This window comes from Natator depressus, chromosome 1, assembly GCF_965152275.1.
Source record: "Natator depressus isolate rNatDep1 chromosome 1, rNatDep2.hap1, whole genome shotgun sequence".
Taxonomy (NCBI): Eukaryota; Metazoa; Chordata; order Testudines; family Cheloniidae; genus Natator; species Natator depressus.
The window spans coordinates 239,611,790-239,629,090 of record NC_134234.1 but is presented as its reverse complement, the minus strand read 5'-3'; the positions used below and the strand labels follow the sequence as shown (position 1 = coordinate 239,629,090).

At 42.6% G+C, this 17,301-nt stretch overlaps 2 protein-coding genes across 17 annotated transcripts in view; one reads left to right on the top strand and one right to left on the bottom strand.

Annotated features, from left to right (window-relative positions):
* The window catches only part of RAD52 (RAD52 homolog, DNA repair protein), a 51,444-nt gene extending 39,340 nt beyond the window's left edge, over positions 1 to 12,104 (bottom strand). For all 7 annotated transcript variants that reach the window (XR_012636238.1, XM_074939062.1, XM_074939055.1 and 4 more), the window contains exon 1: positions 11,815 to 12,104. The gene's annotated coding sequence lies outside the window, so the exon portion shown is untranslated. The remainder of the gene's footprint in view (positions 1 to 11,814) is intronic.
* Positions 12,105 to 12,241: 137 nt separating this feature from the next.
* The window catches only part of ERC1 (ELKS/RAB6-interacting/CAST family member 1), a 553,011-nt gene continuing 547,951 nt past the window's right edge, over positions 12,242 to 17,301 (top strand). For 3 of the 10 annotated variants that reach the window (XM_074938901.1, XM_074938893.1, XM_074938929.1), the window contains exon 1: positions 12,247 to 12,340. The gene's annotated coding sequence lies outside the window, so the exon portion shown is untranslated. Of the gene's footprint in view, positions 12,341 to 17,301 lie in introns of all 10 variants that reach the window. The other 7 variants (XM_074938919.1, XM_074938938.1, XM_074938886.1 and 4 more) reach the window with 7 other exon arrangements.

Here is a 17,301-nt window from a genome sequence, read left to right as displayed (position 1 = left end):
TGAAAATCGAATTAAGGGCTATGCCTCTCGCAGAGGTGGATTACAGAAGTCGACATTAGAGGCGATTTAGGTCAGCGTAAAGGACCTGGTAGTGTAGACACATACATTAACAGGTCGACTTAAGGCGGCTTCCTTCGACCTAATTTTTTAGCATAGACCAGGCCTTAGTCTACTTTAGAGAGGATTAAGCTAAGCCACAAAAAAAGCACTCTGAGGGCATGTTTACACAGAGCAGCAATCAGCACTACTGGAATGTGATTTCTAAAGCAGAATGTGTTGCGCACTAATTGGTCTGGGTGGACTCTGCTGGTGCACACCAAAAGTTCCTTAGTGCACACTACTAGTCCGCTTTAGAAATCACATCCCCATAGTGTGCATTGCTGCACCACATAGACAAGCCCAAAGTCTTTGTTTCCAATTCTTTTGCCTTACTCATTGACTTCAACTGCTTTTCAAGCTCTTGACACATTTCAACCAAGAGATAGCCACATTTTTTTGTGGTGGGTGAAGTGACTCTTTCTATTCCAGCAGAATAGAAACCAGTTTGCACTTCATATATGTAGTTCCCTTGGTCTTCACTCATAAACAGGATTATTACACATGGGCTACCTTGAATACATCATCAGCTATTCTTAGTAGCAGCAGTTCTTTCTTTAGGAGGACTCTTCACTTGTTGGAACAGGTGTGGCTACCCTAAGAAGTCCCATTTACAATCACCTTTCTTTGTAAGACTATCTGAATATTCTATATTTTATCAGCTTCTATCTTGACTAGCCATCACATCAGTAATATTCAGCACTTAATCCGCTATTAAGAGTAACTCCCTTTTGTTTACATTAGACTGAAAATATTAAGCTTATTTTATCCTTTTACAAAACCTAAGGATTTTAAAAAATTCATTGAAATAGTTATTTTACTTCAACAGCCCCCTGCAGTCAGGGTGGATAAAAATAAATAATTTTTAAAAGTCATTTTTATTTTTTAAAAATAAACCTGGTTAAAATTAAATTTGACAACCTATGTTATGGCCTAAACTTATTATATTACAATAATTTAAATTAAATAAAAAAAAAGTACATATTTGGTGCAAAATTTTTAAAGAAAGTCAGACAACTGAATTGGTGGAAATCACTGGTTATGCACCTGGAACATAAGTTTGTTGAGGTGCTAAACCAGCTTTTGACAGCAGTATCCTCTTGTGCAGATGTTGACAGAGTATCTTCTTTTCAATTTATTCTACTAGTTCAATTCTAAATTAAGAAACCAACTGAAACTTGAAAAGGCAGGAAAGCCTGTTTTCCTCTTCAAATTTATGAATATAAATTAGGTGTGAGAGGATGAGATCTACTAGTTCTAAAAATCTTGAAGAGCCATAGGCCATATCTACAGTTACAGCAGCACATAGGATACAGGCACTACACATGTAGCTACATGCTGCAGTGAAAGGCAAGCTACATCCACACTTGTCAGTTGTGTGTAGCTACATGCTGCAGCGGGGAAAGGCTCCTGCAGGAGGGAACCGCTGGAGCCTTTCACTGCAGTCTCAGCCATTCCCTGCTCCTGGAGCCTTTCACTATGGCGGGATACTACACTGCTAAAAATAAGTGCAGAGGTCAGAAGCACTACTTAGGTCTGTAGAGAACCTATATAGGGTATATACCCTGGGGGTTCAGGAGCATAGGGCATGCTAATCTACTTGCTCAAGCCATCCCTCCTCATCTACACTACTAATTATTCCTGTGGTAGCTGATCATAAAGTGTCTGTACTCTACCCACCACTATAAGTGTAGATGTAACTACAGTGACTAGAAATAATCAGTACATTTCACTGAGTACAGATAAAACGTCCTTTGCTCAATAAATCTGTTAGTTTTAAATGCAAAAGATGTTTTGATAAACTTTTTTCCTTATGTTTCTAGCACATTTCAGGCTGTTTTATTTAATTAAATAAATACATGAAATAAAATGTGATTTTTGCGCATTTCATTGAATTTCCCCCCCAATATAAATGGACACAAAAAATTAATCATCTAGTAAATAAATACATCATTCACTATTTTCCAAAATAAAGGTAAAATTTAAGAATCTTCATAAATATATATATAAAGCTGTATAACTGCTTAAATAAATGTGTAGAAATATACTGTATCCTGCAGGTTAGCAAAAGGAAGCACCAAATTTAGTGTAAAGATTATATTTAGTTTAAATTAACATTTTAATGGCTACCAACATTTCTCTAGGAAAATAACTAAAGTTCAAATGCAAGCATGATTAAAACTGTTTATATCAAGGTTTCCTCTTGCTCACTTAAATAACAATTAAAATCAGTGATTTAAATCATTTTGACTGAAATCAATCCATTCTGACCGAAGTACTGGAAATCCAATCTCAACAGCATCATGCTATTGCATATGAATCTGAGACCGCAAAACAAAGAGACAAAAATCTTGTTTCACTGCCCAAAATGAGAAATACAAAATGGTAAGAAATAAAACCTTTTTGATATACCTATATGCAGTTTATTAACTCAGGTGAAGGTATTTAAAAAGATAATTCCCCATTTTGCCAATCTCCTTTAAACCTTCTCCCTTAATTACTGCCAATACTCATATAATACTTTGGAATTTTGTCTCTTCTTTTTATCACCCTAAGCTGGAACTGACCCAGAGGCCTGAGTTTCAGTCTTCATAAGGATTCCTGGCTTTATCAATTTTGCCTGTTGCCATACTGCTCCAGGCTGTGATGTAATCATATTTCATAAATGAATCAGGGCTGTGAAACCTTTTGAACGCCTAAGTACTACACTCTTCCTACTGAGTTAGCACTGAACAAATAGCCAGCATGGTATTCTATGCTGTTGGATGTGCAGGCTTTTGGCTGAGACAGAAAACAGACACAAAAGGACAGGGTGGATTTGATTTTGCACGCATACCTGTCTTACCCACAGGTAGAGGAACTTCATTACAATATTCCCAAACTGGGTCTCTTTTACAGCCTGAGGTTGTTATAGGTTTTCCCTTCTAGTGAGAGAATGGTATGGTAGATCTCAAATCAATGAAGGCTACACTCAGAAAGACTCCAAGACTTCTGGAATATGCTGCTCAAACAGTTTCACTTTTGTTTCTACTGCCTGTCCCTCCCTTCTCACATTTTCTCTCCAGACTTCTTCTCCTTGTCCAAATCTATTCCGCCCCCAACAATCTTCTATTCATTGAACTTTTTGAAACTTTGCACTTTTAGAAAGAGGTAAGGGATTGACTCCGTGTACACAAATTTGCAGAGGGACAACAAAGTTGAGGTCTGTTATTTCTCACCTCTACATATTATTTATTTAAAACCATTTTTGCTGTTAACAAGCGTGTTATCTCTGGAGACCCAAATCCACAGTTTGAGAACTGCAAAACTAAGCATTTCTGATGGTATCTTCTAGACTGAGCACTGAGTCCCACTGGGTAGATAGAAAGATTAACCTAAATAATCTATACAGAAGCCCGTGGAACTCCGTAAGATTGGGTCCCTAAACCATGAACTATTGGAACTCATTTGCAAAACTTTTCTTAAACATTACATGAATATATTGTCTCATACTATAGAATTAGAATTTATAATCCCTATTCCATGATATCTTTGAGCTATAATGTTTTTTAATTAAAATGATCTTTAGATAGGTGTTTTTCCTCAAAAAGCATTTTATTAAAAAAAAAAAAAGATTTAAATTAAAAAACCGATTTTCAAAAATCATTGATTTTTATCCACCCTGCAAAATGATAGCATGGAAGAACTGGAGAGATACATATGTAAGCTCCTGGGGGCAGGGACCATCTTTTCATTATTCTGTGTTTGTACAGTACCAAACACAGTGGGGCCCTCATCTATCACTGAAAGAAAAGGAGTACTTGTGGCACCTTAGAGACTAACCAATTTATTTGAGCATAAGCTTTCGTAAGCTACAGCTCACTTCATCTATCACTGAGGCTCCTAGATAGTACACCATACAAATAATAGACATTACAGGGAGCTCCTCAGTCATTCATGGTTAAAAAGGAACTATCTGAAATGTTCAAAAAAGCTCATTGTGTTTAACAGCCATTAGGGGCCTGGCTCACTCTGTGCTCTACTTCTGCCATGTGAGGGTCCAACATTCTTCAGATGCTGAGGGAGTTCTGTTGGACTCACAGCAAGGCGCTAAAACCTAAGAGTGAGAATTAAGACAGACTATATTCAGAGAAGGGGCATTAGCTGTGGGTTCTTGAGCAAATACCAAATTGGGTAATTATACTGGGTCTATCTTAAATTCCACTTGCTGTTTTGGTTGGATACAGTTATTCTTCACTTCCCGTCCAAAACTGATGTATAGTTTTGATGTACAATTTTAACAACTGCCATATTTCAATCCAGAGCAGAACACATTTCTGTAATAGATGAAGAGATTTTTCTATTTATAATATACGGTTTTCTAAAAGTCATTTTGAGATCTATTTGGTCAGAAGGGGAGATTACATATACTGTATACCTAAAAGGTCATCATCATGATATCAAACTCTTATGACGTTAATAGGCTTTTCTTTTATTTAAGCAGAATACCTTGTTACAACAGCAGGAGAGCATTTAACAAATCATGGTGGTCAGCAGCAGAAGGAGTAAAAGTTTGAAGAGTAACAGGTATTTCATGTTCATGATCTAGGCAAACAAAAGGATATACTATAGTTGCAAAGCCTCTAGATAGGCATGTTTTTACTGTTGGGGTGAATGTAGCATGTGTAAACAACTTAAACCTCTCGCTAGTTTGCCCAGAATTTCCACAAATAGTAAGTGAAGACATTTTTTAGCAAAATGATTTTTTTAAATTGAAAGCAGTATTATGTCCTTTGACCTTCTATATGACATATACCAGTGTAGGTAGTCTGAATTGCAAGGAAAGATACACCATAAAAACAAGTTCTGAGTAGGTTATGGGAGTCAGATCTTGCGCAGAATGAGAGGAAAATCAAAGTCCCATTCAAAAAGGTTAAATTATTCAATCACCGACAGTTAACCAAATTGATCCAAATTCCAGCAGCTAAAAATCCTGACTATGCTACCAGTGCACATGTATAATCTGGTTTGTATCCAAATGTAATTCTGACACTATCTTAGAAGCAGGTGCCAAAATCTTATAAGTGTGAAAGATGGTGTTGGTTTAGTCCACGGGTTGGCATCCTTTTTCAGAAGTGGTGTGCCGAGTCTTCATTTCTTCACTCTAATTTAAGGTTTCGCATGGCGCTAATACATTTTAATGTTTTTAGAAGGTCTCTTTCTATAATATATAACTAAACTATTGTTGTATGTAAAGTAAATAAGGTTTTTAAAATGTTTAAGAAGCTTCATTTAAAATTAAATTAAAATGCAGAGCCCCCAGACCAGTGGGCAGGACCCAGGCAGTGTGAGTGCCACTGAAAATCAGCTCGCGTGCAATAGATTGCCTACCCCGGTTTAGTCTCTAACTCTGTTCTCATAGACAGCTCGCTTCCTCTCTGTGAGCCACATCCCAATTCCTGTGGACACAGTAATCTGGTTTGGAAAACCAGTTTTACTACTGCAGCAGAGTGTTTTCTGAACCCAATGGAGTGCAATACAGATGAAGTTCCACATTTTAGCGCAATTAGCTCAGAAGCATTTGAGAGTAACAAGTCTATACTTTGAAAAATGTTAGAGAGCAGGTATTTCGAAAGAGAGGGAAGTTTTATGAAAATGGGATCTATTAGAGACTCCTGGGGGTGCTGCAGTACCCCCTGGCTTGACGTGGTTTTCATCATATACAGGGTTTAGAGTTTGGTTCAATGGCTCTCAGCACCCCCACTATACAAATTGTTTCAGCACCGCTATCTATTAATATCCTATCTGAAAATCAAATTTAATAGATGGGTGAAACAAGGCTTCCACTCCCAACACAATTACAGGCCTCAATAGGATTTTTTCCAAAGTATCTTAGTCAGCTGAAACATTTTGAGAATTAGACACTGACAGCAATCACTGCAGTACACAAAGGTCTCTAATGTATGACACTGTGTGGGGGCAGGTACGTTGCCTAACTCACTTGAGTAGTGTTCAGAAAGCTGCTTTTTCCAGCGGTCACATCAACCATGTGAATCTAACCTACATGCCTATGCCTGTTTATTGTATTCCTCGACCTGATATCTGGACATTTAGGATCTACCAGTTGTCTCCTTTTGAGAATATAATTTCTATTATTTACAGGTAATTCTCTTCAAATTTGCCATGTAATGGTCCCAGGCAGTTTTTTATCCTGACCTGAGCCGGCATGAAATTCCACAACCAAGTAGCCCATCTAGGTTCTTCTATAGTGCCTATTACTGCAGTACCTTAACACCCCATAAGCTTTTTAAAAATAAAATTCCCCTTCTTTATTCAATGTGTCAGAGTAATCTGCTTGTAAGCTGTTGTTTTTAAAAATAAAGTAATTGTTTTGAGAAGGCCAAATCAAAGAAATTAATTTTGAAAAGAGTTCTGAAAGTGGTGAGGTGAACATGGTTATTCTTATCTCTTGTGGTAATGAGTTCCACAGTTTTTAATCCAGCTGTTGAGAAAGTTCTCTCTGTGGCTCACAAGTTTCCCTGTAATGGTTATCAATTTCACTGTTCCAATTGAACACAGCTATTGTGGGAAGTGATAGTCCAAGGGCCATACATTCACTATATATACACATGGCCTAAAACAAATTTTCATGCAATTTGTATTTCACAATACTCTATTTTCTTCCTCCCCAGCATGCTACCCCTTTCTTCAGTATGCGATAAAAAGTTTCCTTCAGAGTGAGGCTATGGTTTGCTGAGTGAAAATCTCTTACATTCTTTCAATAACAATCATTCCACAGATCCCACCCAGAGCAAGCTAGTCAAATATGTGAGCTCAAAGAGGTACTTAGTTGGCTGGTACTGGAGACAAATCAGTGCATTCTGTTCTAAAATTCCTATTTATCCCACTTTTCTTATTTTTAGATAATCACAATTATATAGGGTATTTCCTTCTACAGTATTTCCTTCCCACAGCATTTTACAGACAAACCAATATATAAACTATACAGAGATAGCTGCATTTCAGTGGTGGATAGAGCAATCTCTGAAGTGGAACATTGCACGTGTTTTTAACAGGGCACAAAAATACTGCATAACAGTTTAGGACAAACTGGGAATGACACAGTATTGAACTGAAATTGCAGTGGAATTTAGATAGTGTATGCAAACTTTATAGGGGATTTTTTTTTATTACATGGTTTACCTCACACAAGTAACCTTTCAATTTGGTCACATCATCACAGTTTAAGTTTCACATTTGTAAAATGATGTAGAAGAAAATGACTTGTCCTGGAGAGCAGACTGTTATTGCGCACACACTCGGTGTTTAAACATCTCATGAAAAGTCTCAGAATAACTTTAATTTATATACCTCCTTTCTTTCAGAAGAATACCAAAGTGCTTTATAAACTCAGACTGAGATACCAGTTTTACACAAACCAATTCAGTCACCTCTGGAGTGAAAAACATAGCTGTGTAACAGAACATAGCAACACTGGATGATTGTTTGGGACTGGCAGTGAAAAATACAATATTCATGTGTAAGTGTCGTGGGAATTTAGTTTGGTAGAATTTAATTACCAGAATAGAAATTAATCCAGAAGTGCATCTAACATCCCTGCTTTCATAATATTAAAAGTAATATGAGGTCATTCAAGCCACAGGGACTTAAAAATGTAGTTGTTATATCAGGTACAAAGATAACATTTCAAGCAGTAGGACAGTAAACCCTAAATGAAACTGGGGTAATAGTTCAGTAGTGACTATGCATCTCACTCTTTTGAGACTTAAATGTGCTTCTGTTCCACTCTAGCTTGTTGTTGTCTTTCTTTACTGAAAATTATTTAAGTTAACAAATGTAGTCTTTAAACTTGAGGCTGTTAAAATACTTTAGTCCTGTGCAAGACAGAGTACCCATTTCCTTCAGATTACTTTTCTCCCTGGGTTCCTGCTGACATGTGTGGAAGCACATGTTGCAGGCTGTCATTCATGCACTGCTTTTCCTATTTTCTACAAGAGGAGAAGGGGCATGCTGTCTCAGGGTAAGTCTACACTTAAAACACTGCTTTGGCGCAACTGCCACTGCTATAGCACTTTAACAAAGACACTGTAAGTCGCTGGAAGAAAGCTCTTCCATCAGCTTAATTAATCCACCTCCTTAAGAGGCGGTAGTTATGTTGGCGGGAAAAGCGCTGTCTACACCGGGGGGGGGGGAGGGGGGGGATACGTGTTAGGTCAGTACAACTACAGCACTCAGGAGTATGGCTTTTTCACACCCCTGAGCAATGCAGTTATACCAATTGACAGGTTGCAGAGCAGCAGCCGTGTTAGTCTGTATTTGCAAAAAGAAAAGGAGTACTTGTGGCACCTTAGAGACTAACAAATTTATTTGAGCATAAGCTTTTGTGAGCTACAGCTCACTTCATCGGATGCATTCAATGGATAATACAGTGGGGAGATTTATATACACAGAGAACATGAAACAATGGGTGTTACCATACACACTGTAACAAGAGGGTGATCACTTAAGGTGGGTAGCGGATAGAATACCCCCGGTCGGGGTTCCAGGGGTGTGTCTGTGTGGATTTGTTCTTGTGCTTTTTCAGGGAGTTCCTTGAGCAAATGGTGTAGTTCCTTTTGGTAACCCTCAGTGGGATCAGAGGGTAATGACTTGTAGAAAGTGGTGTTGGAGAGCTGCCTAGCAGCCTCTTGTTCATATTGTGACCTATTCATGATGACGACAGCACCTCCTTTGTCAGCCTTTTTGATTATGATGTCAGAGTTGTTTCTGAGGCTGTGGATGGCATTATGTTCTGCACGGCTGAGGTTATGGGGCAAGTGATGCTGCTTTTCCACAATTTCAGCCCGTGCACATCGGTGGAAGCACTCTATGTAGAACTCTGTTGTTTCGACCTTCAGGAGGAGTCCACCCAGAATCCTTCTTTTTGTAGTCTTGGTAGGAAGGTCTCTGTGGGTTAGTACGCTGTTCAGAGGTGTGTTGGAAATATTCTTTGAGTCCGACACGTTGAAAATAGGATTCTAGGTCACCACAGAACTGTATCATGTTCGTGGGGGTGGAGGGGCAGAAGGAGAGGCCCCGAGATAGCCCAGCAGAAGAATCTGTCCTAAGAGTATAGTTGGATAGATTAACAATATTGCTGGGTGGGTTAAGGGAACCACTGTTGTGGCCCTTGTGGCATATAATAGAGAGTTTAGTGTCCTTTTTCTTTTGTAGAGAAGCAAAGGGTGTGTTGTAAATGGCTTGTCTAGTTTTTGTAAAGTCCGGCCACGAGGAAGTTTGTGTGGAAGGTTGGTATTTTATCGCTTCCTCAGCTCTTGTCCCCTAATGCCCCTACTCTACTTGCGCTACAGTGATAACATCATCATCATCTGGATCCATGGAAAAGAAGCCCTTGAGGAATTCCACCATGATTTCAACAATTTCCATCCCACCATCAACCTCAGCCTGGACCAGTCCACACAAGAGATCCACTTCCTGGACACTACGGTGCTAATAAGCGATGGTCACATAAACACCACCCTATACCGGAAACCTACTGACCGCTATTCCTACCTACATGCCTCCAGCTTTCATCCAGACCACACCACACGATCCATTGTCTACAGCCAAGCTCTATGATACAACCGCATTTGCTCCAACCCCTCAGACAGAGACAAACACCTACAAGATCTCTATCAAGCATTCTTACAACTACAATACCCACCTGCTGAAGTGAAGAAACAGATTGACAGAGCCAGAAGAGTACCCAGAAGTCACCTACTACAGGACAGGCCCAACAAAGAAAATAACAGAACGCCACTAGCCGTCACCTTCAGCCCCCAACTAAAACCTCTCCAACGCATAATCGAGGATCTACAACCTATCCTGAAGGACGACCCATCATTCTCACAGATCTTGGGAGACAGGCCAGTCCTTGCTTACAGACAGCCCCCCAACCTGAAGCGAATACTCACCAGCAACCACATACCACACAACAGAACCACTAACCCAGGAACCTATCCTTCCAACAAAGCCCGTTGCCAACTGTGTTCACATATCTATTCAGGGGACACCATCATAGGGCCTAATCACATCAGCCACACTATCAGAGGCTCGTTCACCTGCACATCTGCCAATCTGATATATGCCATCATGTGCCAGCAATGCCCCTCTGCCATGTACATTGGTCAAACTGGACAGTCTCTATGTAAAAGAATAAATGGACACAAATGAGACGTCAAGAATTATAACATTCACAAACCAGTCGGAGAACACTTCAATCTCTTTGGTCACTCGATTACAGATGTAGAAGTGCCAATTCTTCAACAAAAAAAACTTCAAAAACAGACTCCAACGAGAGACTGCTGAATTGGAATTAATTTGCCAACTGGATATAATTAACTTAGGCTTGAATAGAGACTGGGAGTGGAGGGGTCATTACACAAAGTAAACTATTTCCCCATGTTTATTCCCCCCCGCCATGGTTCCTCAGACGTTCTTGTCAACTGCTGGAAATGGCCCACCTTGATTATCACTACAAAAGGTCCCCCCCCCCCGCTCTCCTGCTGGTAACAGCTCACCTTAAGTGATCACTCTCTTGTTACAGTGCGTATGGTAACACCCATTGTTTCATGTTCTCTATGTATATAAATCTCCCCACTGTATTTTCCACTGAATGCATCCGATGAAGTGAGCTGTAGCTCACGAAAGCTTATGCTCAAATAAATTTGTTAGTCTCTAAGGTGCCACAAGTACTCCTTTTCTTTTTTAGTTGTACCAATGTAGGTCTATAGTGTAGACCAGACCTTAGATTGATTTGTAAAATATCCTGTATGTTCTACAGGGTTTGGGTTGGTACATGGCAGTATGGCGTACTGGCATCGCTCTCAAGCAGTTATCTTGTTCTCCAGAATTTCACTTAAAGAAAAAGAAAACAGTATCTAGCTTTTATGATCACAAAGACACCAACCAATGCAGAGAGGTCTAGATCAGCCCATAGAGCCTGTAACAGTATCTCTGAAAGGTGTGAATTGCTCTATACAGCTCAGATGTTCAGTGATGGTAATTTAAATGCCCACAGTGTCAGCTATTTCATCCGCCTTGTAAGAAAGGAGCAGCAGGATCCTATATCTACACCAGCTACCGCAACACCCCACGTCGGGGTCACAAGGAGACTGGCCTTGGGAGACGCCCCCGCTCCTTCTGCTCTCCCAGTCGAGGATCACGTTGATCTGAACGACCTCAGGCGAAGGCGTCTCATGTTGACAGCTCGTCGGGGGACGACGACGGCGCTTAACCCTGTGGGCAGAGACACCCCCCCCCCATCACCACGCCCCCGCCCTTCCCCTCCAACTCCTCCCGAGCCTCTGCTGCCCCCGCCTCTCCCATCCCGTGCGGGCGGGGAGGTGCCTCATGGCCGCCCCCCGCGGCCGCCCCCCGCCCCGGAGCGCGCGGAAAGTCGTTGCCGTGCCCGATGCGACATTAGCGCCGTTTCACCAACGAGGCCCCGTGTGCTCAGCCGAGAGCCGGCTTTGGAGTGGAGGCGGCGTCACGCTCCGTCCCGGGGGCGGCGGCGGCGTCCGCATCCCCCCCCCTCGGCGCGATGCGGCAGGGCGCTGCCCCACAGGGTCCACCAGCCCGTCACGGGGGGGGGAGGGGAGTGGCGCTTGTGCACCCACCGGGAGGCCACCTGAAGGGCGGGCACGACACGACCTCCCGCGCGGCTGGTCCCCCCAATACCTGTGCGGGGGGGGCGGGACTCCGCTCCTTCCTGCAGCAGCGCCTCTACCCTATGGACAACGTGGTGACGCCAAGCAGAAAAAGACAAACTTCCCGCCCACACCAGAGGCGCCAGGGACGACGCTGAGCTCGTGACGGCGTTTTTGCAGCCACTTCGGCGCGCGCGCGCTAAGGGTCCAGGAGCAGCGGCCCCAGGGCGCAGCAGCTTCCGCGCCTCCCCAGCTCGCGCGGCGCCGGCAGCGCTCCAGCGGGAGAGGCCCGCGCAGGGGCAGAGCTTCGGCGCGCCGCGCAGCGTCGGGGGCGGGAGCTTGGCGTGTCGCGCGGCGGTGGCGGCCGGAGGGCGGGGTTCGCAGGCTCGCGCCGGAGGCGGGACCGAGTGTCTCGAGCCGGGGCCGCGGGAGGGAGCCGAGCGTGAGGGAGAAGCGGGCGGGGAGGAGCCGAGTCTCAGTCTGGCTGGTGTCGCGGCCCCCTCGCTCCCCCTCCGTCGCTGACAGGCGGCAGCCGGAGCCCCCCGGGCGGGCAGCAGGTGAGAGAGGGGCCCCCGCGACCCGAGGGGAGCCTGGGCCAGGGCCTGCGGGGACCGGGAGCCGCCGGCTGCGGCTGAGGGGTGGGATGCGAGGCTGAAGCTGAGGGGCGGCCTGGTACTGGAGGATCCGCCGCCAGCTCAGGTGGGTCTCGCCCCGGCAGTGGTCGAGACCCCTCCCTTTCCAGCCCCGCGCGCTCGGGCGGCCTGTCTGCAGGCTAGGAGAGCCGGGGGCGGCTGGCAGGGAGCGGACTCTGCCTGGCCCCTTCTCTTCCCTGGTGCCGGGGGAGGCGCGGGGCCTGGGGCAGCCCTGCCGGCGCCTCGCACCCGTGTCTGGCTGGGGCGTTGTGTTTCTTCTGCCCTCGGGCACCTCTTCCCCCTGCGGGACAGCCCGGGGAAAGGAAACGGCAGGGATCGCATCATAGCAACCTGCCTCTATTTCCTCCCGACGGAGACACAAGGAGGGTCTGTGTCTTCTCTGGTGACATTGCTTAGGGCTTGTGGGTGTAATAAATATATCTTGACTCTTTGATTTTTGTGACCATCACAGTAGCTTCCCCCCCCTCTCCCAATTTTGTATTCCAGTTATCCAACCCCAGTATTTGGTATCTGCATTTACTGTAAAAAAATTTTTATTCTTAAATGGGGCAGTAATATCTATTATATATCAGAGGGATAGCTCTTTTAGTCTGTATCCGCAAAAACAACAAGGAGTCCCATGGAACCTTTAAAGACTAACAGATTTATTTGGGTGTAAGCTTTCATGGGTAAAAAATCTACTTCTTTGGATGCATGGAGTGAAAATTACAGGTACAGGCATAAATATATATTGGTACATGAAGAGAATGGAGTTACCTTACAAGTGGATTACCAGTGTTGAAGGTCAATTCAGTCAGGGTAGATGTGATCCACTCCCAAAAATTGATGAGGAGGTGTCAATACCAAGAGAGGGAAAATTGCTTTTATAGTGAGCCAGCCAATCCCAGTCCCTATTCAAACCCAAATTGATGGTGTTAAATTTGCAAATTAATTGTAGCTCTGCAGTTTCTCTTTGATGTCTGTGTTTGAAGTTTTTTTTGTTGAAGAATGGCTACTTTTAAATGTGTTACTGAATGTCATGTTATATATGGTATGAATGTCAGATATGTTGTTTGGCTTGAGGTATTTTTATCCAAATGCTGCTGAATCTAAAGTGTCATTACAAACTAATGAGTTTTTAATCTGTGGTGGCTGTAAATTAACCTTCCAAATGAAAAGTGAGTGTAAACTGATAGAGTGCTATGTTCCTGGGTCTGCAGACATCTTGAAACAATAGCTCTGGGAAAAGTGAATTTGCCTGCTCCCCATATCACTTTAACTAGGGTATTAAATCTAAAGCCTAATTATGAAACTAAATGTTGTCATCAGCAAATTTTATCATGGATCATTTAATCATAGGCAATGGGGAATGGTGTGGGAGTAAAGCTGATGGTGTTTGGGAAAATTTGGGAGTGGCTTTAAGATAGCATGTGTAGAGATAGAAAAAGAAAGCAGAGAGACCCACAAAAGACAAAGTGGTAGAGAAACAAAGTAAGGAGGATGGTGAAATAAGAGAAGAAGGAGATGTACCAGTGTTGGTAAAGGTAAGAATATGTTTCTGTCATATTCTGTCCTTGATTATTTTGCAGACCTCCCTTCGACGTCTGTGATTGAATAATGGAAATGCATAGTTGTACACTTATGCCCTGGCCAGCTCCAAAGAATGAATTTGACACCCCATAATGGTATTAGCGCTTTGTCATTTAGCTCAATACTGACTAGAGTTAGATGAGACTGTGGTTTAAAAAACCAAACAAACTAGCACCTTGACTATACTAATATGGCTAGGGCAGTAGTATAATAGTGAACATTATAAATAAATATAAATATATTGTAGTGAACATGGACATTGGTGGCTTATCTATGATCACTTGTAGTGGGGGAGCTATGTGAAACACAGCACACTGATAGTAATGGCACAGCCCAAAAACTTGGGATAGAGCATAGTTCTTGAATGCTACCAGGGTGGATAAAAATCAATGAATTAAAAAAAAATCAGATTTTATTTAAATCAGATTTTCTGATAAAAAGATTTTTCCTCAAAAAGCATATCTTAAAGATACATTATAGCTCAAAGGTTTCAGAGTAACAGCCGTGTTAGTCTGTATTCGTAAAAAGAAAAAAGAAAAGGAGTACTTGTGGCACCTTAGAGACTAACCAGTTTATTTGAGCATGAGCTTTCGTGAGCTACAGCTCACTTCAAAGATATCTCATCATGAAATAGGGATTATACATTCTAATTCTATAGTATGAGACACTATATTCATGGAATGTTTAAGAAAAGATTTGTAAATGAGTTCCAATAGTTCATGGATTAGGGACCCAATCTTATGGGGGGCTTCTGTATAGATTATTTAGGTTAATCTTTCTCTCTACCTAATGGGACTCAGTGCTCGGTCTAGAAGATGAGCTCAGTGGTTTGAGCATTGCCCTGCTAAACTCAGGGTTGTGAGTTCAATCCTTGAGGGGGCCATTTAGGGTTCTGGGGCAGAAACTGAGGATTGGTCTTGCTTTGAGCAGGGAGTTGGACTAGATGACCTCCTGAGGTCCCTTCCAACCCTGATATTCTAAGATCATTTGTTTCTCTCTTTATGGAAACTTTACAATACCATCAAAGATGCTTAGTTTTGCAGTTCTCAAACTGTGGATTTGTATCTCCAGAAGTAACATGCTTGTTAACAGCAAAAACGTTTTTAAATAAATATGTAGAGGTGAGAAATAACAGACCTCAGCTCTGTTGTCCCTCTGCAAATTTGTGTACACACAGTCAATCTCTTACCTCTCTCTAAAAGTGCGAAGTTTCAAAAAGTTCAGTGTTTGTTGGGGGCAGAATAGATCTGGACAAGGAGAAGAAGTCTGGAGATAAATGTGAGAAGTGAGGGACATATGCTTGTTTTGTTAAAATATTATATGTTTTCTGTTGAAGAAAACATGCAGAATACTTAACCTTGTTGTTTTAGTTAAATAAAACAATTTAAAAGTCTGTCTGGTGATCTCCTCCTAATACAGCACAGCAAGAAAGTCCCCCAAATATTAATGATTAACCTGTTGAATTGGAGATAGTTCACCTCCCAATGACTTCATAAATATCTGCTTCAGTTACCTTTGATAAATGAAATAACCAAACAATAGTTCATTTTCTGATATAGCTGTAAATCTAATCTGAAAAGTTTTCAAAATAAATCAGTGTTTAAAAATGTATAGTGTGTACCTTCTAAAAATGAAACCTACATCTATCTCTGAGTTGTGAAGAACGTGTATTAAGGTTATAACAACCAACAAGAATGCACTTTTATGTAGAAAACCATGATTAAATCGAGTCTTCCTGACTAGTGATTTAAATCAAATCCACCCTGAATGCTATTTAATATGGTTGGATATTTTCCACGTTGGCTGGCCAAAGTTTATTAAAACAAATTTAACTGGAACCAAGGCAGAATATAGACGTTAATAAGAGGCCCTGTGTATATTACAGGAGAACTGTTATCCAGGAATGCTTTAAAATCTTTTCTAGATGAGAACTAGCACTGTTTCTCTGGCCATGTTATAAACGTTTATTAGGCCCTTATTTCTTCAATAACTGGTTAGTGGCGTGACTGGCTAAATGGTTACTAACTTGTGAATTTAATCATGGGCTACCCTCAACTGGCCTCATCTGGCACACAGTTGTTAGCCCAACACCACAACTAATAGTTTGCCTCAGATTTTAATAAGGGTAATGAGGAATTTAGAAGTAGTATCAGTGTGGCTAATTGGAATGAGGATATGGAGATAGAAATTACCATGTCTGAGGTGGAAGGCAAATGCAAACAGCTTGGGACCAAATCAGGGGGCCCGGATAATTTCCATCCAAGAATATCAGAGGACCAGGCACATGAAATTGCAAACCCAAGAGCAAGGATTTTACTGAATCTGTAAACTCAGGGGTCATAACTTATTACTGGAGAATTGCTAAGATAGTACCTATTTTTAAGGGGGGTGGGTGGGAATTATCTGGGAAACTACAGGCTCGTTAGTTTAACCTCAGTTGTATGTAAGGTCTTGGAATAGAGGTCCCCAAACTGCAGTGCATCCCCCTAGGGAGCTGTGGAGGAATGTTTGGGGGGGCGCAGTGGGGCCAGGCCAGCCCCCACGGGAGGTAGGGAGGGAGTGCCACCTGGACCCTCCCTGCCTCCTGCTCTGCTCCGGTCCCACCCCCAGCCTGAGCTCCTGGCTGCAGCTCCATTCCCGGCCCAGGGCCAGCGGTGGGAGTGGGTTGGGAGTAGAGCTGGGTCTGGTTGCTGACCATTGCAGCCTGGCTGCGGCTCTGCTCCTGCCCCCAGCTTTGGCCCTTAGTCGCGGCTCCGGCCCCAGCCCGCTCCCGGCCCCAGACCCACCTCTGGCCCCAGCCTTGGCTCCCTTACCCATCTGCGACCCCCCGCCCCCCACCCCTGAGCTGCGACTTCCCTCCCTGGCCCCGAGGGGGCACAGACAGTCGTAAGAGAGGGATGAGGGTCCCTCAAAAGTTTGGGGACCATGGTCTTAGAACAAATTTTGAAAGAGAAAATACTTAAGGACATAGAGGTAAACAGAAATTGGAATAAAATGCAACATGGTTTTACAAAAGGTACATCTTGCCAAACCAACACGATCTCTTTCTTTGAGAAGATAACTGATTTTCTAGAAAAAGGAAAGGCAATAGATTAATCTACCTGGATTTCAATAAGGCATTTGATACAGTTCCACATGGGAAGTTATTAGTTAAATTGGGGAAGATGGGGATTAATACAAGAATTGAAAGGTGGATAAAGAACTGGTTGAAGAGGAGACTACAGCATATTATACTGAGAGGTGACCTGTCAGTCTGGATGGAAGTTACTAGTGGATTTCCTCAGGGATCGGTCTTG